General features: G+C 37.8%; 1 long non-coding RNA gene across 1 annotated transcript; it reads left to right on the top strand.

Moving 5' to 3' along the window:
* The first annotated feature begins 486 nt into the window (after window positions 1–486).
* Window positions 487–3,364, top strand: LOC141559724 (uncharacterized). Its single transcript, XR_012487536.1, has 3 exons — window positions 487–600; window positions 1,505–1,607; window positions 2,336–3,364. It is a non-coding gene; the product is annotated as an uncharacterized LOC141559724 (long non-coding RNA).
* The last annotated feature ends 15,730 nt before the right edge of the window (window positions 3,365–19,094 follow it).

The raw sequence follows: 19,094 nt of genomic DNA, 5'->3' as shown, positions 1-19,094 counted from the left end.
ATGGAAGGGGATCCCAGATCCCAGGCCCTGAGTCGGAAGGAACCTTAGATGCCATTTAGTCTAATCCATTCCTATATGGGAAACTCTCCTATGATATGCAGAACAAGTGGTCATCTGGTCTCTCTGTTGGAATACCTCCAGAAATGGGGGATTCACTCCCGCATGATGTGGAGCATTTCACTTTGTCAGCTCTAATTGTTATAAACTTTTCCCACAATTATAATCAGTTGAAGTCTGCTTCTCTGAAACTCCCCCCCCACCCTTGCTCCTAATTCTGCTCCTGGGACCAGCAGAACAAGTCTATTATGTGTCCTATGGGGGTTCAGTATCATTTAACATTTGCATTTGGACATTTGGGCTGCAGAGGGGCTGGGGGATGATGAATTCATGTTAGAAGCTTCTGAGCCTCTTGAGGATTTGCAATGTTGCCTTTGTTTTTTTCCTTCTGACCAGATTTTTCTATTTTAATGTATTGTTACAGGTTTAATTGCTCTGGCACTGGCTCAGGAGTGTGGCTGCTGAGACTGAAGCTCCTGATTGGTCCTGGCTGAGGGCTCTTGGGGATGTGCAGTGTAGGGCTGCAAAGGTTGATGAGTTAAGGTGAAACTATTCCATGCTTGCCATCCCCAACCTTCCGAGCCTTGCCAGAAAGGAGATCTCAGAAACAAAGGCCTCTTAATCACCCACTGTGCCTCCTGGGCTCAACTCCTTCACTTCTTGCCTCTATGAGATCATCTGTGTTTTGAATCTCTGTGGCTGTTTGTATTTCTTAGTGGACAAATGCCATTAGAGCAGGGATTCTTTTGATAAAATCTAGCTTTAAGATTTGCAAAGAGCTTTACAAATATCTCATTTTGTACTCACAATTCTGGGAAACATATGCAATTATTATCCCCATTTTACAAACAAGAAAATTGAGGCAGATAGAGATCACATGATTTGCCCAGGATCAAAAAACTAATAAGTATTTGATACTGGATTTGAACTCAGATCTCCTTGACATCAAATTCAGCAATCTCTTCACTGGATCATGATGGTGAATCCACTCTTTATTTTTTGTATCATAGACTCTATTAGCAATAGGTAGCATCCATGGACCTCCTTTCAGAATAAAGCTTTTTAAAAAAAAATTCATAATTGAAAGAAATATTAAATTTCAATTAGAAGTTAGTGAAAATAGAAATATACATTTCTACCTCCCAAGTTCACATTTTACAGCTTAAGAACCAATGTTCTAGTTGCTAGTATTGAGTGAGTCCAATTATCCTATTTGACTTGTTATATCTGATATTAAATGGTAACATTTTACATGAATGAATTTAAGATTTCACAAGTGTGGATACTCCTTTTTTTCCAATGAAAAATCACAACCCTTCAAAATCTTCTTGTACCAATCTTGTCCACATTGAAATTATTGAGGATCTTTTCAAAATCTTGGGGATGTCTCATTTTTAATGCATTTTTAATGTACATTCATTGTCTAATCGTTTTGCTGAGATTGCAGAGCTTGGAACTTTGTCTCCCAGGACCCATATACCCTGACATTTTGCTGAGAGGATACAGGGAATTCTTCTGATTGAGTCTCAGTTACTGGAGATGCCTCCTTGGTACATAGCAAGTATTATGTATAATATTAGCTATTATTAATAGTACAATGTACTGTCAATGTGCTAAGTACTTTACAGATATTACCTCATTTGAATCTCACTGATAAGGTAGCTGCTATAATTTCTCCAATTTTACAGTTAAGGAAACTGAGGCAGGCAGAGCTTAAGTAACTTGCACAGGTAATAAGTGATGACATTTTAATTTGAACTCAGGTCTTCCTGACTTGGGTTCAGCTCTCCATCCACTGTGCTCCCTATTTGCATTTAGGTAGCTGGGGGTGGATACATAGCTGAAAGTCCTTTCTCTTTTTTCCCAACCTCCAAGGAGTAGATGGTAGTGCCTTGTAGATGAAGTATACATCAAACCTGAGGAGGAAGTTCCAGCATCTGCCAATCCTGGCTGTGCGCAGATCAGAGAATGGAATTACTGAGAATAGACTTTCCCAGCTTTGGCTCTTTTGTTCATGGGTATGCTGAGCTTGAGAGTTCTCATGTTTAAGAGGTCCTGAGTTTGAGATTTGGAGCAATGGAATTTCTAGAGAGGGATTTCCAGATGCAAGATGCTCTTTGGAGAAAGAGTTGGATGGTTAAACTCAAATAGAAACGGATCCCTGCTATCTATAGACTTAGAAAACCACAGACTGACATTATCTTTATTATTTTGAATTTTTATTTATTTTGTTAGACATTTTTCACTTACATTTTACTCTGTTTCTGGCTATCCTCAGGATAAGGCAGCTTGCCCACCTGTGAGTCTAACACTTCAGCCGCCTCTTACTTTGCATTCCTGAACTACGGCCTATTTGAAGAACAAAGCCCTGGATTTATCTGGACTATATTGTTCTGACAGGAAAGGGTTTGCTTGTTTAATAACTCCACAAATATGGTTACTTTGGAAGAGGAGATAAGACCACATCTTAAGTCTTTTAAAACCAATATTTTTAAGTCTTAAGAAGCTTGATAAGACACTATGAGAAATATCATAAATTGTGGATTTAGAGCTGTTAAGGGACTTCAGAAGCCATTTTATCCACTCTCTCTCCATTTTACAGATAAGAAGATAGAGATTTAGAGGAGATTAAACGAGTTACCTAAAACCACCAATGGAGCAAAGCAGGATTTAAATGTACATCCATGGACTCCAAATCCAGGACACTTTCTCCTGTGTATAGTAACTTCCAGTTCAATTCCCTTTTTGGTGCAGTTATTTGAATGCTTCTTTTGGTTGTATCTCTATCAGTTCCTAAGTTCCTATGAGAATTTAGCAACTTAGCCTTTATTTTGCCCTATGGAGGTTGTCTATCTCATACTCAGTATTCATACTGTACATAAGGGGAGTACCAGAAGATGGAAACCTTATTACTCATATTTGGGGAAATTGAAGTTTTAATTATACCTAAACTTTATCCTTGGAGATTTTCCTGTATTAACTTCAGGTGGGGGGCAAAAATATCAAAGAAAGGAACTAGTCCCCAGGACTGAGCCTGCTCCATCTGAGCACCGAGTCACTGGAGTGGGTAGGGCATTTTAAAGTTTAGTTTATATTTAATTTAAGGAATAAAACATGCATCTCCATAACATAATGTAATAAAAAGATGATTGTACATGACATTAAAAAGCTATTATGTACAGCTTACTATTCCTCCTCTTTTAAAAATAATTTTTTAACTTAAAGTTGAGTTTCAAATTCTATAGTTCCTTCCCTTCCTCCCTTACCCCCTCCTTGAGATGGCAAGCAAAAAGAAATGGGATATCCATGTGCATTTATGTAAAGCATTTCCATATTAGTCATTTTATATAAAAAGACGGAAAAATGAAAGTAAAAATAGCATGTTTCATTATGTATTCAAACAATATTAGTTCCTTCTCTGGAGGCAGATAGTATGCTTCATCATCAGTTCTTTGGGATTGTCTTGGGTCATTGAATTACTGAGAATAGTTAAGTCATTCACAGTTCTTCATTGAACAATATTGCAGTTACTGTGTATAATGTTCTCTTGGTTCTGTTCACTTCACTATGCATCAGTTCACATAAATCTTTCCAGAAGTTTTTGAAATCATTCTGATTATTATTTCATATAGCGTAATAATATTCTATTCAATCATTTTCCCTATGATGGGCATCCCTTTGATTTCCAATTCTTAGCTACCACAAAAATAGCTGCTGAAAGTATTTTTGTACAAATAGGTCTGTTCCCCACCTCCTTTTTCATATGTCTTTTGAGATATAGACCTGAGATATAGACTGAATGAACGATTATGCACATTTTTATAGCTTTTTCGGGCCTATGTCTATTCAGTTTGCTCTCCAGAATGGTTAGCTCAATTCCAAACCCCACCAACTTGTGGTTTCCACTTCTCCACTATCCATGGGTCATATTGTTATATATAACCAGGTCTAACCAAGTCACATCTTTTGTTTTTGTTATACTTTTCCTTGATAATGTCTTATATCACATACAACCATTATTGCTAATATTCTATAGCTCATTCATTCAAAGTATCTTTCCATTGTACTTTGAGTTATGAGTTCTTTGATTGTTCCAAGATTATTTTGTTCCTATTAGATTGGCTAAAGTGTTAGATCCTCTTTAAGGTATCCTCTTGAGCCCCTCAATATCTGAGGAAGACCAAAAATCTGGACTGGCCAAGAAGAGAAGATGGTTTGAACCCTTCTGGGCTGATAACACCAATAGTCTTCTGCAATGCTCTCAGAGTAAATCCAAAATCCTTTTGCCATATCAGTAACCACAAGATTGTATGACATTTCCACATATCTTTTGAATTAGGAAGCATTTCTTGCCTTATGGCTTTACAGGCTCCTTACCCAACCCTTTGGTAAACTCATTTCCAATTGGAGCTCCACATATATGTATTCCTGCTTTGAGAAAAATAAAAAAACACATACAGTCCAAAAAAAAAAAAAAAAGATTATCATGTTCCATGAATTGCAGCCACCTTTATTGATAATGACTTTCACTTTTTTTTTTTTTTTTTTTTTTTTTTACTGAGATGGAGCTATAAATACTTTGCATCATTGGATCATTGAAAGTAGGTCACAGGTTCATAATTGGGATTTCTTTCCTACTCTAGGTCTAGCTCAAAGTTCATCTATAGTACATACTTAACATGAGAATGTACCAATATGAGAAGCAGTATGGTAGAGCTGATAGAAAGACAGTCTTACATGCAGTAAACAAGTCATGTCTTATATAAATACTAAATATGTGATCACTGGCAAATCACTAACCTTTCACTGTTCAGGCAACAAATTAGATGGATAGATGGATTGTTTATTTCCATTGGTAGAAGATACTATTAACATCAAAGAAATTTATCAGATGATATATATATATATATATATATATGTATGTATATGTATATATACATATATATGTATATATATAGTTTTTATGGACATACATGCATACTGTTTTTTGTTTTGGTTTCAGTTTTTCTTCCTTCAGAATCTTGACTCTAGTGAGCTATTTCAGCAAGGAGCTGTCCTCCATCCTTGCTTCTAAATTGTTCTTACTTCACTGTGCCAGATGGCCCTGAACTCTGGGTTACCCCCACCACTCAGCTTTTCCACTCCTATTACTGAATGTAGAATGAGGTCACAACATCTTGCAGATTAGATCCACTAGAGTCAAATTAACTAATCTTAACTGGCCCCTTATCACTGCACATCACACCTGTTAGACTTTTTTGATCCACTCTACTACATTCCCCCAGAGGCTGTTTTTAAACACTCCTCCCCTTAAAAACCTCAATCCCCCTTAACTCTCTTTCAGAAAATGGCCTCATCTAGTGCATTACTGAGAAGGATATCTGTCCTGAATACCCCCATTTTTTCTCTTATCTGTTTATCCACCTACTTATTTTTTCTTCTTTCTATTCTCAGAAGATAATGTGCCTTTACTAGCAAAAGAAAACTCACTTCACTCTATTCTCCTTCCATCTTCTGTGCTGATCACCACCATTCTATCTCTCTTATCTTCAACAACTTCCATTTTTATCTCTTCTTTCCTGTTGCCTACAGAGTCTCAGATCTTTCCACAAACTAGAACAAAATTTTGTTTGATACTCATTGAGGTTAAAGACTTCCTTTTTTTTTAATCTCAGGGCCTAGAAATTTCAAAACAGAAGGTACTTAGTACAAATTTGTTGAATTTGTTGGTTAATGAAAGCTTTTTGGTGAATTAGTACTGTTTATTATTTTCCATTACTTTGTTCTATATTGTTTTGCTAATGTGCTTGTACTCCAAGCTCATGTTTCCCTTGGATTCCACTTGGCAAGTGAATGAAGTTTATGTTGCCAAGACATTTGCCAAGCTCCTTTGTCCTTCTCTTTGTGGTGACTTTTACTTTGGGTAAATTCTCCAAGGAATAATGCAAGTCAAAATGAATATTTTAATTTTTGTCATTCCCAGCTTTTCTTGAGTTGATAGCTTTCTTAAATCAGTTGGGTTGAAGCTATTCCTATTGTAGTCAATATCTTTTCAACTTTGTACTTTTAAATTTAGTTTTTGCTCAATTCCAATCAGTTAATAATATGACTGGATAAAGATTGATTCTGAAATGACTTCCCACACCAGACATACTTACTCTAAATCTGGTTCAGCCCACGCAGCCATCTTCACTCTATCCCTGATTTCCTGATCTGATGGGTGTATTTGTTCTCAAACCTCCCAAGTCAATCACACTTAATCTGAATCTAGTTCATCTCTTACCTGTCTAGTGTCATTCTGGACCTTGCCCCTCACTTTGGTACCTTCTTCAGATTTCTTTAATCCCCCACTTCCTTTTATGTATTGATTTTATATTGTAGGATATCTCTTTAAGGATAAAAACTATCTTGCTTTTTGTATGTATTTGTATTTTCAGGGCATGATAGATGCATATCTATCTTAATAATTATTAAGTATTTAATCTGTCTATCATTGTCATCATCATTATCATAATCATCATTGTCTATGTCTATACCGAGGTATTTCACTGTCAATTTAATTCTTTTTGATATTATGTACTGCTCACCATATGCTTTGTCACCCAAATCTCTTCTTAAAGAATGAGTCTTGGGACAGATATCTAGCATAGTGGATAGAGAATGATCCTGGAGTCAGGAGGACCCAAGTTCAAATGTGATTTCAAACACTTGACACTTGACCCTGGGCAAGTCAATTAACCCTGATTGCTTGCCCCCCCCCAAAAAAAGAACCTAATAAGTATCTTCTAAATATCTGAATCCTATCATTTCTTGGTCCTAAACTATGTTTTCTAGTGTTATTTTCATTGTTCTCTTCTGCACCAGATTTTGTATAAAAATAATTTTAAGGTATATGCTAATTTAATTTAAAGGTCTTATTTTTCAGATAAATATAATATTAATACTAAATGTAATTATTATATATGTACATATAAATAATTATAGAATAATACTTTAATAATATGCAGTACATTTTCTAATACTTCACATGTAATTCATTTTATCCTCACAAAAACTCCAAGAAGCAGATAGTGTATGTATTATTAATTCTATGTAATGTGGAAACTGAGCCTGAGTGACTTGCTCAGAAACATGTAATTAGTAAGCGTCAGAATCTTCCTCCATCAAATAAGTGCATTATCAAGGGCACTGCTAAACACTGTTAGTGCTACAAATACAGTTAAAAGTGACACAGGCCTTACTGTCAAGGAACTTACATATTAATGAATTTTTCCTAACTCAAAACATGATAGCACAACATAGGATAAATTCATTTAGCACTTACTCTGAGGCAATGCACTGCAAATAATCTTCCAGCAAAGAAGCCAGGTCAGGATAACCAGTATGTGCTGAGTTTTACTGCTGAGACAGCACAGTCCCTTCCAGTTTGGGAGGCTGAGGGGAGAGGAGGTAGCATGGGACAGCTGCCCTGAGGGCCCAGATGCAGCTGTAGACAGGACTGGGTGGTTGACTGCAAACTCTGTCTCCCACCCACGGCTTGTGAACCTTTCCTCCTGGCCAGTGGCCCAGTTAAGGATGTGACATCCCCGAGCTGTGCTTTCTAGTCATTTGACTCAAGTGCCTGTCAATTGGAAATCCCATATGGCAGTGAGGGATGAACTTTGCAGATGGATTTTGAGGGCTTCTCTCAGATTGAAGGCTCTGGGTACCAGGAGGTACTCTGATTCTTTCAAAGCCTGGAATGATCAGACAGAACTGCTGCACCAATCCACAAAGCTCAGGTAGTCTGACCTCAGATGACTGCTGGCCTGATTTGCCTGTATATGTTATTCCCCACAGATTATATGTAGGTTTCTCAAGCAGATTGTAAGCAGGAAGGACCAAGGTCCCAGGCAGGTTCTGGTTTTGAATCCCCCCAACTTCTTGAGATTTCGTACTTTTCTGCAGCAATTCATCTCATGAAACTGTCAACAGAGGGGAAATGAATTGTACAAAATCAAAATGAAAAATTATTATCATAAGGAAAAGGAAAAATATACTAATGAAGTCTTTAGGTTTTTAAAAAATATTGATTTTGTTTTCCATAAGCTTAATATTAGTTCTTTTTCCTGTTCCTCTGAAGCTTTTTTAAAGAAATATGATTCCCTATGTTGCTTTATAAGGATTGTTTTCCTGACTATAAATCACTCTGTCAAGGAATGAAGGGTGTGCATGCCGGTCTCTGTCAAGATTTCTGTTTCTGTGACAAGGCCTTTCTCGTTCCTCATGGTCCCTATGGGCCAGTTCAAGGCCAAGCTTTCTCAGATTCCTTCTTGTCCCCATCCATGGCTATGGCTACTTATTCTCTGGGTGTTGTTCTTTGTCCTTTGTTGTTGAAGAGGACCAGGATATCAGGGAGGGGATGCCATGACATGCAAGGGAGCTGGGTTTCAGAGAGGGAGGCTGGGCAAGGGCACCTGCCTCACTTTCCCCTCCAGAGCATCTGGACTCAGTGAACAGATATAGATCAAGATGACTGGAGATGGCCCTGGATGCAATGGGAGATTTTGGTTTTTTTAAGCTAAAGTCTCATCCATTCAGTGATTAAGGCTAGGTAGCAACTGGGAAGGAATGCCCAAATATCTTTCTGTGCTTTCAATTCAATTTGATAAACATTTATTAATTGGAGAACTATATTAAAATCTGAGTGAGACACAAAATTTTGTTAAGACTTTAATCATGGAGCCTATAATCTGGTAGAGGAATATGACTGGTGATAATCCTAATACTGTGCTTTTGAAAGTTGATTGATTGTTAAATTTTAAATATGAGCTTTTACAATCAGGGATCGATATATTATTTTTTGATTGTCTAGCCCTATGGCCAGATAGTGTTGCCAGAAGGAGGTTAGAACATGGAGGGTAGAGCTGTGAGGGGTGGAAAGCAGTTGCTGCATGCAATGGAGAACACAAACTTTTTTCACACTAGGATTGCCTGCAGCCAGCAAACGAAAGCAGGGAGCAGAAATTCACTGCTGACATTTAAACCTAGTTCCCATACTATTTCTCATATTATTGATCACTGGATCTGGAGTCAGGAAAATCTGAGTTCCATTGGTGTTTCAGAGACATAGTTGTGACTCTGGGCCAATCACTTAATTTCTGTCTACCTCAGTTATCTCAACTGTAAAATGGAGATAACATTAGTACCTAATTCCCAGGATTGTTGTGAGGATCAAATAAGATAGTATTTATAAAGTGCTTGGCAAATAAAAAGTGCTATTATTATTATTATTATTATTATTATTATACTGTTGGTTCAGAATTTAATATCATTCAGGAAGGAGAAAAGGTGCAGGTAGGGCCTTCTTATAATAACATGTCTATGGGCTGAAGCCATCTGTGCTCTACCTGTGTATGTCATCCACAGAAGTCTTGGCTGCCAGGCCTGCTGTGGGATTATCTGAAGCCCTAGGCACAAAGAACCTCTGACAGTAATCTGGGTCACCAAGTCAGGTTTTGGCAGCACTTGGTGAGCCCTTTTTTGTTTCTTATGATGTGTTTGTCAACGGTAAGAGTCACCTGGCAGTCAGAGGTTTCGGGACCCTGACCATACAATGGGGTTATGGAAATAGCTCTTCTTGACAATCATAAAGTTCTGTGAAGGTTAGTTTTCCAAGGTCCCAGGAACAATCCACAGAGCTCTAGATGGTGGAGACCAGACTCTGGGGTCAGTAGGAATTTCCCACAGGTATTAGTGCATCTGAATTTTATGGCTTTGTTGCTCCTTGAATCCACCCTTGTTGATCACCCATGTCCCAGAAGCAATTTGAACAGACATTTTCCTTCTTGGTGATCAATGGGAGCTTAAAGTTAAGCTACATTTTTATGTAATGGTCCCAACAAAGGCAGTTTCTGGTGATGGAAAATTAAGGGGAAGAGGACTGCTGTGGACTAGACACTTGTTCAGATTTCTTAAGATATTTTAAAGTAGAGTTATTTAGGTTTGGGGTTTCCTCATGACAAGCACAACGCAGTTACAATGATGCTGAGAATCTGTCAGGGAGGAATACTGTGAATAGAATGCTGCAATGCATGTGGCCAATTATGGACCCTTTGGGTCTTCCAGGAGGAGATTTTGTTAGAGGGACAAAGTAAAAGAGGCTTTAAGGACTGAAAAGTGTGTTTAGTCGGGTACTTAGGAATTTGATGGCTTTGACTAATAGGACTTCTTGCCTTGACAGAAAGGTTGAGAGGAGAGAGTTAAATGGGCTTGCAGTTGGAAAGAAGGCATGAAATCCTTTAGAAGCACAGTTCTGAGAATATACAGCTATAGATCGACCCAAGATTGGAAACAAGTTCCTAATGAAAAGACTAGGAGTGTAAAGGCTTGTCAGAGAACTGAGCCTCCCAGGACATGTCACGGGGAGATTATGATCACCAAATCTTTCCATGAGAGTCCCCCAGTCTGGCCTGGGAAGGAGTCCCATAAAAAGCAGGAGGGAAAGCACTGGGCCATGAGGGTATTTCTAATAATCATTCTCCTCAAATATTTTCCTAGAAGAGGTTGACCAAATCCCATTGATTCCTCAGGCCTTGTATTTCTTATAGCTTAATGATAAGGTGGGCCAGACTACTCCAGTAGAAAACAAATCCACATCCATGTTTCCCAAGGAAGTCTCACAGGGCCGGTGAAATTCATGCTGAGCTGCCTTGGGTCTGAGCATAAACTACACCAAATGGTTTGGCAGTGAGCAATCTGTGTCACAATCTACAACACTGAAAAGACCTTCTGAAACCTTCCCTCTTCTCTAGACCAACATCTTAGGGTCCTTGAACTTTTAAAAAAAAATTGTTTTTATAACAATATTTCAGCATAATTTCCTAGGAAAGCCTATTTATTTTAGTAATGAAATTTTAAAAATACCATTCTGAGGAGTCTCTAGATTTCCCCAAACACAAAAAATGCTAAGAATTCCTGCTCTAAAGAATGTCAGTGTCAGAGATCATGGGATTCTGACAAAAAAAAGGTAGATTAGGGTCCGATTATGTGGAGTCTTGGATGACAGGTTTAAAGATTTATTTTTATATTGTTGACAATGATGGATTACTGATGGCTTATAACACATATGATTGATACAAACTAGTAGCTCTAACTTTTTCATGAAATCTGTATTGAAAATGACACTGGAGAACATTCACTGGGAATCATTTCCCTGGGCACGTGTGAGCTGACCCATTTTTCACTTGGTACCTGTTCCCTTGTTGCTGATGGTTGTTATGGATGATGTGTATTTGACAGATGGCGGTGCTTGGGTTCAAGGGTAACATCAGCAACCAGAAAAGAGGTTCTGTATAAATCAGATGTGGCAGATAGATAGTACAGTGGATAGAACACTGAACCTGGACTCAGTTAATCAATCAGTAGTCAGGAAAACATGAGTCTAAATCCTGTTTCTGACACTACTCATATGACAAGTTACTTCAGCTCTGTCTGTTTTCTCAACTATAAAATTGGAATGATAATAATAGCACCTACCTCTTAGTTGTGAGGATAAAATGGGATAATATATGAAAAGTGCTTTGTAAACCTTAAGGCGCTGTATGAGTGCTATGCTATCATCCAGTATCATCCTGATGCTTACAGGGAAATCAAACAAATGAATATAATGTGATATCAGTGTACATACATATTGAAGGGCAGTGCACATAAATCATTGAAGATAGTTAATAATGGGACATTTGTGTAGTTCATTTAAATATTTTTTGTGTAGTGCTTTAAGTTTTACAAAAATTCTTCCTTTAAACTATCTCTGTAAAAATGCCCATTTCACAGATGGGAGAATTGAGACTCAGAACAGACATGTCATATGTACAGAGCTTCCTAGCTATGGGTAGAGCTTGGGATAACAAGAACTCACTTAAAAAAAAAAAAAAAAAAGATAAGATGGAAAATAAGGCAAAGGTTTTGGAGATATTTGCCTCCTCAAAGACATGCATCCCTGTGCTCAGAGTCCCACAGCTTGGGCCCACAACTAACTGCCAAGAATATTATATGTTCACTCGGTGAAATAAGTCTATTTCTTTAAGTTCTGGATACCTGTCTGAACATTGAAACAGATGTCTGAAAAGCAAAGAAGAAAGGAATAGAAAAAAAATCAGAGAACAGATCTGCTGTTTTCTCAATAAAGTTCCAAATAACTGATGTGATTATTTTTGAACCGAATGGCTATTAATTTTTTTTTTTTTAAAGCTAAATTGACCCGTTGTTATGGCAGCGGGCAGACACAGCCCCGGTGTTTATTTGACACATCTGAGATGTCACTCAGTGCTGCAGAAACATCTGGCACCACATAATTCCCCCAGGTCTCAGTGGGGTTGCCCACAGTCGCCACAAAACATCTACGGTAGGTAATTAACTTGTCACCACTCCACGTGGGCAGCCAAAAATCGACTTTTCTCTCCTCATGGGGAGACCTCAACCCAGAGCACACTCCCCATCATCCAAGAGTTTCTTGTCATTCCCTAGGACAGAGCCTGGTTCTTCTTGGGTCCAAGTCACTAAATTCACAGCTGAAGGGTTTGAGAAGATTGCCTTCTTTCCCTCTGCTTTCTGCTCCATCCAGTGGTTCTGCAGTGGTTCTGTTCGGAAGGATCTGACTTTAGTTGTGCCATTCGAATCAAATGGCCATTAACTTTAAAAAAGCTAAACTGACTCTTTGTTGACTTGAATTGTTGACTCTCAAACCAATGTGTGACAATGGGTTTGTATATGATGTGTATTAATGAGCTTCTCTCTAGAATCCGTATGCATATCATTTTCATGTTACTCAAGAGAAGAAACACTGAAAAGAACCTTCCCGGCTTGGACTACCTTTCCCAAAGTTCCTAATCTTCCTCCCATTTCTCAGGGCCCGTTTCCTGTTAAACTATATCTCAACCATATCTGTTTGCCAACAACAGGAGAAAAAGGGGAAATGCTTCCTCGAGTTCATGAGTCAAAAAGGACTTTGACCTTTAGTTTTGGGTTAAAGGGAATCTGGGCTTCTCTCTTTTTTAGATGTGATTAAAGGACTTTGTGGCTACTTTGGCAAGTTTTCTGATCTTTGGGACAGCCTACAGAAGACTGGTCTCTTTACTTCTACCTCTTAAAATCCCTGGTTTTCTTCAGAGCTCAGTTGAAATAGTTCTTTCCCTCCCTCCTTCCTTCCCTTCTTTCCTTCCCTTCCTTCCCTTCGTTCCCTTCCTTCCCTCCTTCCTTCCCTTCCTTCCTTCCTTCCTTCCTTCCTTCCTTCCTTGTTTCCTTCCTTCCTTCCTTCCTTCCTTCCTTCCTTCCTTCCTTCCTTCCTTCCTTCCTTCCTTCCTTCCTTCCTTCCTTCCTTCCTCTCTCCCTTCCTTCCTCCTTTCTTTTCTCCTCTCCCTCCCTCCCTTCTTTCCTTCCTTCCTTCTTTCCTGTCTTTTTTTTCTTTCCAACAAACATTTATTGAGTGTTATTGTATGATATCATTGCAGTAGGCACCATAGGTGCCAAATAAATAGAATTCATAGTCTTTTCCTCAAGGAGCACACAATTGAGGTAGGAAGTGGGTTTGGTTGTGGAAGAAAAGGCTAACCACATGAATCAGCAGGAGAACGAAATAAGAGAAGGATAAAATTGTACGTATAAATACCACAGAGTCTCAAAATGAAAGGACATCAGATTGGGAGGAATGTTAGAGGTTTCTTAGAGAATGAGTCTTGAAAGAAAAGTGGAATGGCTTGGCAGAGAGAAGCGAGGCATTTTGAAGGGTTTGTCAGAAGGCTTGTTGGTGGCCTGCAGAGCACTTGACTCTCCAACTCTAGGCTGCAGGCATTTTCCCTGGATGATCCCCAAGCCTGGCACACTTGCCCAACTCATCTCTGTTTTGTTTTTTTCCTTGGTTTCCTTCAAATACCAGCTAAAATCCTATCTTTTGGGGAAGACATTCCTGATCCTTGGCAATGCTATTTCCTGTATTGATTATTTCCAATCTATCTCATCAATATCTTATTTGTATATAGTTGTTTTCATGTTGTTTCTTCCCATTAGACTAATAACTTTCTGTGAACAGGGGCTGTTTTATTTATTTATTTGGTTCTTTATTTATTTTATTATAGCTTTTTATATACAAAACATATGTATGGGTAATTTTTCAACAATGACCCTTGCAAATACTTCTGTTTCAACTTTTCCCCTCCTTCCCTCCACCCCCTACCCTAGATGGCAGGCAGTCTCATGTTAAACATGTTAAAGTATATGTTAAATACAATATATGTATACATATTTTTACAGTTCTCTTGTTGCACAGGAAACATTGGATTTATAAAGAAGGTGAAAATAACCTGAGAACAAAAAACAAAAATGCAAGCAAACAATAACAGAAAGAGTGGAAATGTATGTTGTGGTCCATACTCATGTCCCAGTGTTCTTTCTCTGGATGCAGCTGATTCTGTTCATTACTGATCAATTGGAACTGATTTGGATCCTCTCATTGTTGAAGAGAGCCATGTCCATCAGAATTGATCCTCATACAGTATCATTGTTCTCATACAGTATCTCCTAGTTCTGCTCCTAGATCAGCATCAGTTGGTGTAAGTCTCTCCAAGCCTCTCTGTATTCCTCCTGCTGGTCATTTCTTACAGAACAATAATATTCCATAACCTTCATATACCATAATTTACCCAACCATTCTCCAATTGATGGACATCCATTCAACTTCCAGTTTCTAGCTACTACAAAAAGGGCTGCTACAAACATTTTGGCACACACAGGTCCCTTTCCCTTCTTTAGTATTTCCTTGGGATATAATCCCAGTAGTAGCACTGCTGGATCAAAGGGTATGCACAGTTTGATAACTTTTTGGGCATAATTCCAGATTGCTCTCCAGAATGGCTGGATTCTTTCACAGCTCCACCAACAATGCATCAGTGTCCCAGTTTTCCCACATCCCCTCCAACATTCATCGTTATTTGTTCCTGTCATCTTAGCCAATCTGACAGGTGTGTAGTGGTATCTCAGAGTTGTCTTAATTTGCATTCTCTGATCAGCAGTGATTTGGAACACTCTTTCATATGAGTGGATATAGTTTCAATTTCATCATCTGAGAATTGTCTGTTCATATCCTTTGACCATTTATCAATTGGAGAATGGTTTGATTTCTTATAAATTAGAGTCAGTTCTCTATATATTTTGGAGATGAGGCCTTTATCAGAACCTTTAACTGTAAAAATGTTTTCCCAGTTTATTGCTTCCCTTCTAATTTTCTTTTTTAAGGCTGGGGTTAAGTGACTTGCCCAGGGTCACACAACTAGGAAGTGTTAAGTGTCTGAGATCAAATTTGAACTCAGGTCCTCCTGAATTCAAGGCTGGTGCTCTATCCACTGCACCACCTCACTGCCCCCGCTTCCCTTCTAATCTTGTCTGCATTAGTTTTATTTGTACAAAAGTTTTTAAATTAATATAATAGAAAATTTCTATTTAATGATCAATAATGATCTCTAGTTCTTCTTTGGTCACAAATTCCTTCCTCCTCCACAGGTCTGAGAGGTAAACTGTCCTATATTCCTCTAATTTATTTATAATCTCATTCTTTATGCCTAGATCATGGACCCATTTTGATCTTAACTTGGTATGTGGTGTTAAATGTGGGTCCATGCTTAGTTTCTGCCATATTAGTTTCCAATTTTCCCAGCAATTTTTGTCAAATAATGAATTCTTATCCCAAAGCTTGGGGTCTTTGGGTTTGTCAAACACTAGATTGCTGTAGTTATTGACTATTTTCTCCTATGAACCTAACCTATTCCACTGATCAACTAGTCTATTTCTTAACCAATACCAAATGGTTTTGGTGACTGCTGCTTTATAATGTAGTTCTAGATCAGGTACAGCTAGACCACCTTCATTTTTTTTTTTTTTTTTGTTGCTTGTTTGTTTTTTTTTTTTTTTTCATTAATTCCCTTGAAATTCTTGACCTTTTGTTCTTCCAGATGAATTTTGTTGTTATTTTTTCTAGGTCATTAAAATAGTTTCTTGGGAGTCTGATTGGTATAGCACTAAATAAATAGATTAGTTTGGGGAGTATTGTCATCTTTATTATATTCGCTTGGCCTATCAAGGAGCACTTAATATTTTCCCAGTTGTTTAGATCTGACTTAATTTGCGTGGAAAGTGTTTGTAGTTTTGCTCATATAGTTCCTGATTTTCCCTTGGCAAATAGATTCAACAGGGGCTATTTTTTGCCTTTTTTTGTATCCCTAGTACTTACCACAGTGCTGAACATACAGTAGATACTTAATAATTAACTGACTGATTTATTGAGGATGGTGACTTTAAGATAAAAGACTTAGAGCTGGGAATAAGTAGGATGTGATCAATGAAGTTTTAAGGGCAAAAGGATTTGCTGGAGCCAGATTACTAACTTTTCAGAATGAGCAGAAGCAAATGCTACAAATCAAGTTTTGATTTATTATTGTGTTGATTGTCTAGACTTAAGGAAGCTATAGAGGAGATGTTAATAATAATACAGATTAAATTTAAAAGTCTGTAGTATGTATTTCCCTCTGTCTAGTGTGACAGGAATAGAACCACTTCACTGGGGAAAATAGTGTGAAGTAAAGCTGGGATAGAGGTGTGTGTGTGTGTGTGTGTGTGTGTGTGTGTGTGTGTGTATGTGTGTGTACATGCACACATGCAGCTGAGTATAGCTAAAGAAAACCTCTCTGTATCTGTGAAACCCATAGGGAGTAATGGGACAAAATCAGCATTAAACAGAGGTGATACCTTCCTTCCTGTAAAATGACTTGAGGGATTGGGGAGAGAGCCCAGCCCGAAGGGACTCATTAAGAAGGCAGGATGTACATTGTTGATGACCCTGGTGAGGGTGATGGGAGTGAGAAGAAGGAAGAGGGGTAATTTTTTCTTCTTGAGTATGTTTATTGTGTTTTGTCCCTTTCATTCTCCTAAGTATTATTGCAACCTCCTACAGAGGAGAGAGGGAGCTTCAGTTGATTTAGTTTTGTAGGACTCCCAGCTTTTTCTGCATTTGCCATTTTTCTCTGTGTATATATAAGTGATTTCATATCCAAATATTTTTATACTGTGTGATTCATGCAACATTCTTTCAATAAACATCTTTTGAGTTGTTATTATTATTCATTTTGAATTCTTTTGAGTGCCTACTGATTTTGCTTACATATATGATTATGTGTATATGTATATGTAGATATCTACATAATACAATATATGTATATATGTATACATGTACACATCTATTGTGGTTATTGCTGTATTGTTTGTTGAGTTCAGCTCTCCATGACTCCACTTGGGGTTTTATTGAATGCTTTGCCATTACTTTTTCCAACTCATTTTACAGATGGGACAAACAGAGTTAAGTGAGTTGCCCAGGGTCACATGGCCAATGTGTCAGAGACTGGATTTGAATTCATGTTTTCTTAACTCCAGGGTTATCTAGTTGCCACACACACACACACACACACACACACACACACACACAAACACACTCATATCCATATATGCTTACATGTATATATATAAATATAAATGTACATATGTATATACTTATGAATACAAATATTGTCTCTTCAGTATAATGTAAATTCTTTGACGGCTAGGATTATTTAATTTCTATCCTTGCATTCTCATCAGTTATCAGTTGCAAATGTTTGTTGACTTACTGCTAGACTTTGTGGCAGACGTTGGGAATATAAGTAAAACAACACAATAGTCCTTTCCCTAGAGGAGCTAAGAAACAGAGATGAAGGTGTCCATTTGTAGGGCATCTGTGATTCTTAGTTTTTTTGGAATTGGTCTAGATGAAGGCTTCTTAATTTGGGAGGGAGGGATCGCCCATGGATAAATTTCAGGGGATCAATGAACTTGGGTGAGAAGAAATTACATCTTTATTTTCACTAATCTTTAGTTTTCTTTGCAATCCTATCTTTTCATGCATTTAAAAATATTATATTCTAAGGAGACATCCATAGTTTTTGCCAAACTGCCAGAGGAGTCCATAACACAAGAAAAGTTAAGAATCCCTGGACTAAATGATTTAACATTGTATGATTCTCTTGTAAAATCCACATTCCAAAGTACAAGCCAATCCCACACTACTTATCCTAGTTTTCTTTTTTTTTTTTTTTAATCTTTCCCACTTCTTCCAAGAGATCTGTTCTATATTTACCTGTTTTCTCCTAACTTTGTTAAAGAATAGTGCTGGGTGGGTCTCACGTACCAAGTTTGTACATCCAGGAACTTAAGTATATATATATATATGTTTACATATATTCATAACACAGGAATGGCTTAGTTTAGAAGACATTTTAAGTCACCCCAATCTGAGCCATGCAGGACAAAAGTACTTTTGCCATGGGGCACATTAAAAGGAAGAAAAGGAGGAAGAAACAAATATTCATTAAGCATTATTCTATGTCTTACAGATAGTTTATTTGGCCCTCACAATAACATGGTGAGGTAAGTGCTAACGTTATCCCCATTTTACATTTGAGAAAGCTGAGGTAGACAGAGGATAAGGGGATTGTCCAGGATCATATGGTAAGTTTCTGAAGCAGAATTTGAGCTCAGGTCTTCCTGACTCCAGATCTAGTGCTCTATTTACTATGCCACATAGTGCCTTAGGAGGAATTCCATTCATGATAAGGATAAAAAACAAACTGAATTAATCTCTGAGCATCCTTTTCCAAGATCATCTGGGGGAGATTGCTGTTTCTCTCTTTCCTACCCTTTCCTTCTTGAAATCTGGCAGGGGTCCTGCAAATACCAAGCAGTGTACAAAACCTGTGGGACAATAGAAAGAACACTGAAGATTGGATTTGAATCCTAGGTCTGCTATTTATTAGCTGTGAGACTTTGGGCTACAGCTTCATTTTCTTCACCTATAAAAAGAGGGAATTTTGACTAAATGATCCCTGAGTTCCTTTTTATCTTCAAATCTATGATCCTATGACCTAAACTCCTCATGGAGAGCCAGCCATGTGCGCACATAAACACACATAAATATACAC

Source organism: Sminthopsis crassicaudata, chromosome 3 (assembly GCF_048593235.1).
Source record: "Sminthopsis crassicaudata isolate SCR6 chromosome 3, ASM4859323v1, whole genome shotgun sequence".
NCBI lineage: Eukaryota > Metazoa > Chordata > Mammalia > Dasyuromorphia > Dasyuridae > Sminthopsis > Sminthopsis crassicaudata.
This window is presented reverse-complemented; position numbering and strand designations above follow the sequence as displayed.